Raw genomic sequence first — 5,039 nt, 5'->3', positions numbered from 1 at the left:
CTAGGCCAAATGATCAAACCCCCCCCCCCCCCCCCCCAAGCAAGGCCAACACAGGGACAAGAGGCCAAGCAGGTTTTCACACCTGCAGCCTTATCAGTGGAATGCATGAATGCACAGTCATCTTCTGTTGACAGTTAATCTTCCCTTTTGTTAATCACAAGACACTGAAAAAACATGCAACTTCAAAAATCCTCCCATCACCCATGATACAACAAACAAATTAACAAGACAATATAGCTCTTATCAGAACAGGTGAAAAATAAATCCTGAAGGCTCCTTTGGAAAAGAAACTTCATGATAAACCATTACTTTTGTCTTTTGATTTTCATCTGTAATACCGCTATGCAGTTGCTGCTTTAATCTTCATGAGGAGTCATTTCAAATCTTCACTATTTTCTGCCAGTCATGCGGTATCATATCTCAAATAATTATGTTCCTTCCACCAGCTTTTATTCCACCTTCATCTAAATATAATCAAGCTTTCCCCATGTGTTCTACATACAGATTGAAGAGACAGAGATAAAACACATCATTGTCTGACACCTTTGTCAAATGTAAACCATTCTATTTCTCTCTATTATCTGCTAGCCATAGCCTTTTATCCAGACATAGGTTATGCAACAAAACAATCAAATGTTGTGGCAAACCCAATTTTTAAAAAATCAACCATAGGTTTTTTATTATACAATCAAAATTTTATTATACAATCATTTTGCTATAATCTATGAAACATAAACTGATTTTCTTCTGAAATTCTCTCACATACTCCATTAACCAATGCAAATTTACATTATTATCTTATACTACCCCTTCCTTTTCTGAATCCAGTTTGGCATTTCTCTGGCCTTATAAGCTAACGTTCTTTGCTGGAGGATTCTGAGCATCATTTTGCTTGTGTGAGAAATTAATATGATGATCGGCTAGCCACTAGTTGCTGCAATCATCCCCATCTTCTTTTTTGAAAACTGAAAAGCAGACTGAGTGTTTCATTTGGAATGCAGACTGAGTGTTTCATTGTTCTGTTTTCTATATTTGTTGGCATATTCTTGTTCAGATTTTGATGGACTCTGTTTCAGTAGCTTGAAATAGCTTTATTGATATCCTATCAACTCCTGATGATTTGTTTCTCCCAATTGTTTTGAACGCAGCTTTCACTTAACTTTCTAGAACCACAGGTTCTTCAAAAGACTCTTCTTGGAAGAAAGGAATCAAAGTACCCACTTGAAACAGAACTCTAAAATGCATTTTAAACTTTATAATACTTCTACAGAGCCATCAAAAATTTTACTTGATTGAAAGTGCAATCCTAAGCAGTGCTATACCCTTCCAGTCTACAGAAGTTAACTCTCTTTAGGATTGCACTGTGAGGGTGCATTAATGGGAAGGCACTAAAAGAGAAGTACACAAATCCAGTTTCCCCAATATAAGCTTTGCAACACATGGAAAAGGATTCGCACATCTGTGTGAATCACTCAGCCATCAGAACCTATTCCTGGACATCAGAAACACTCTCACCAGTAGAGAAAAAGATAATTAGACATTAGTTTTATTTTCACAATACAACTACACTATGTTCAAAATGAGATACTGCTACCTTAGACCATATCTATTTCAATACCTTTACCTGACCTCTTACATCATACCTGTTATGTATATTATGCTGGCTTTGTGGGCATTGTTCCAAAACTTATTCAAATTGGTCTTTGCATAGACTTGTTGGGATTGCACAGTCTGTTTGCTTACCACCATCAAACATAAATCCAACCATGAGAGTTTGGCTGACCATTCCTTCCCAAGAGGGCAAGTTGAGGAAAGATGGGTGAAAGAAACTTTCTTCAGTGAGAGGAGAAATGTAGAATGGAAAGTTTTCCAGTATGCTATTTGTCAATGGAAAATAATCCATTTCTAAAACATATTGTTTCATAAATTTAACAAATGGGTGACATTGCCAGTGCAATATTGGCAAACAAGGCAGTTTCAAAGTTGTAATTAATGCTTTTCAAAAGTTTGTATGAGAAACTACAGATATGTTTCGCTGGTTTGTAAAACGGGTGGGGGGGCACTAATATGCTTAATAATCCAAATTTTAACATGTTATGAATTTAAAAAATCAAAGCTAAAATTCTCATTAAATCTGTCCTCTCGCATGGACTAGGGTGTCAATGGCTTAAGCTCAGGAGCATCTTTACCCCTTAACAATGTAAGGAAAGTAGATGCTCCATGGTCTTTAAATTTTTACACTTTTTTTTGCCTCATGACACATGTAAGTTATGGTAATCCCAAATTGAGGTTTCCAAAATAAGAGATGTTTGGCGGTGGTTTGCCTTTGCCTAACCAATAGCAAGCTATGACATGTATTGGGTGTGTGTAGGAATAATATATATCATAGTCTCCCAGGGAACTGTTTGGAATGTTTTTATTTAATAATGTTTTATTTAGCCTACCTCGTTCCACCTGTCTGAATTCAAGAGCAGCTCCCACAGGGAAAGATACGATACTACAGGGAAGCTGCTGAAGATGCAAAGGGGCCAACTCTGACTTGGAGAAAAATGTTCAAGTGGACAGGTGCATGTGTCCTTACTCCAGGTAACGGGACTACTAATTTGTTGAAAATGGCTATCCTTTGTCTCCAAGGTATACTTGAGTTAATGGCTAATGAAAGTGGAATAAGCCTTATGAATTTAGCTGCAGAACAGAAAGAGATTCATCAATTGGCCCTCCAGAATGAATTGGTCTAATATATCATTTTAGCAGCTAAAGGTACCACAGGTGCTCTTACAGGGCAAGAATGCTGCGGCCGTTTCCGCACGGCCCTTTTATGGCGCCCTGGGGACGGCAAAAACGCCATTCCCAGGGAGCCATTTGCACAGGCGGCGCTGCTGCAACGCAGCAGCGCCGACCTGGCTTCGCTCCCCCTCCCCCAGGGCAGCGTCAGGCCGCCCTAAAAAACAACCCTTTAAAGGGTTGTTTTTGCCCCAACAGCGTTCCTGGCGGCACGGTGCGAATGGCACCGCCGGGAACACGCTGTTTCCCTTCCCTTTCCCACTCACCTTGTCCCCGTCATTGGCCTGCTGGCCTCCGAAGCCCCTCCCTCGACAATCCTCCGACCCCTGGAGGTCGGAGGGCAGAAGGGTATGAGGCTTCAGAGGCCAGCAGGCCAACGACGGGGACAAGGTGAGTGGGAAAGGGAAGGGGGCAGAGGCAGCTCCATGCGACCTTTTCACTACGCCGGCAGAATTCTTGCCTGTGCATGGGGGCTCCTTGGGGCACCCACGTCTTGAAACGCCCTCTGTGTTTGTTTATGATACCTATGATGACACCTTTAACAGAGCCCAGCATATCATGAAATTATCTCATTTTGAAGCTGGCACCCCAAATAGTTTCCTTGGGAATTTTGATTTCTTGTTATGGACAACCAGCTGGTTACCAGATTTTAAATGGTCAAAATATCTATTCGTAGTCCTGGTAGGGTTTGTGATAACTGTACTCTGTTGTCATCTCCAATGTATGTCTAAGGTGACTACTAAATTTTCTAGAATATTCAAGTTTTCACTTCCTTCTGTGCAACAGTATGATAATGCTTTACAAATGCAGTATCAAGTATTTCAGCAAAAACAATATGGTGGCTCATTTGCTGCTTTGAGAATTGACAGACAAGGTCCAAAACACTGATTTTAAATGGTTCTAGCTAGAAATGAATTTGCTACAGGCAGCTTAAATACTTAAAGTAAGCAAGCAAAATTATTATGTGATGGCCTGGTATTTCAGAAAAACAATGGTACATTCCTTTCTCTAAAGTTTCAAGGCTGTTACTATGGGAACATGGCTGAGCTAACTAGAAACCCAAATAAGAAGTTTAGCAAGTAAACTGGGGAAGTCTTAATGTGGGATGGGTAGAGAACTGCAGAATAATGTTCTGTGCATGTATCACTATTGCTAACACTAATATAAAAGGTCAGCCCCCCCCCCCCCATCCCGAGATTGGGTGAATCTCTGTCCTTTTGCTTGCTGGAGGTCCCTTTATTCAAAGTGGCATTCCTGATTCAACAATTTCGATTTCTGTGTCTTTTTTGGATAGGCACACTAGACACATGGTCCATTTGGTCAACAAACTCCATGCTCTTGTCCAGGACACTAACTGGACTTCTTACAAGAGAAACAAAACAGGAAGCGGTGTTGGAGTGGATAGATTGGATTTCTTAATTAGAAATTCTATTTACAATCTTTTAAAAAGTTTTCACCTATTATATATTTGTTTGGTACACTACTGTGGATTTTGGGGAAAGCATGGGAGAAAAAAATATAAGACATTGACACTGTGCTATGCCATGCTGGTTAGTTCGCTGTTAAATAGTCAAGGACTGCATTTATGGTTGACAGTTCACCACTAGTGGGGGAATGGGGGTGTCTGTAGGGATACCAGATCTCGGTTGGGAAGCTGCTGGTGATTAGGGATGAAGCCTAGGGGACACAGACCTCAGTGGCATAAAATGCCAGTCCTTTGTCTCAAGGGGAACTGATGTCTGTAGTTTGGAGATGAGCTGTAATTCTAGAAGATTCCTAGGTCTCACCTGGAGACTGGCATCCCTAACTGTACCACTTGCTTCTGACTTGGGACGCCACCTTACAAGGCCAGGGCGTGATTATGCGCAGGCGCCCCTTTTGTTCGGGTATTATTTGGACTGGGCTAGCCCACTCAATGGGAGAGCTCAGTGTAACTTTCTGCCAAGCAGGTGGAGGGGAAACAAAAAAACCTTGGAACTCACAGCCACCCAGCACCCCTTCCTGCCAGAGCCAATACAGTAACGCCCTCATATACTCCTCGTGAAACTATAACAAAATAGCCAGCCAAGCAACATCTAACTCTTACATATATGCACATTATTTCTCTTCCTCCCGCCTTGTGCGTGTGACAGACTACACTTCCCACACTGCACCACAGCTTCAAGGCGCGCATGAAGCACGATCCGAGGTCCACCAGTTATATAAGGAGCGACCGATTCCGATTTGCGCAGGCGCAACAGCACCTTCCCGTTTTC

The sequence above is a fragment of the Sphaerodactylus townsendi genome, linkage group LG09, assembly GCF_021028975.2.
Source record: "Sphaerodactylus townsendi isolate TG3544 linkage group LG09, MPM_Stown_v2.3, whole genome shotgun sequence".
Lineage (NCBI taxonomy): Eukaryota > Metazoa > Chordata > Lepidosauria > Squamata > Sphaerodactylidae > Sphaerodactylus > Sphaerodactylus townsendi.
This window is presented reverse-complemented; position numbering follows the sequence as displayed.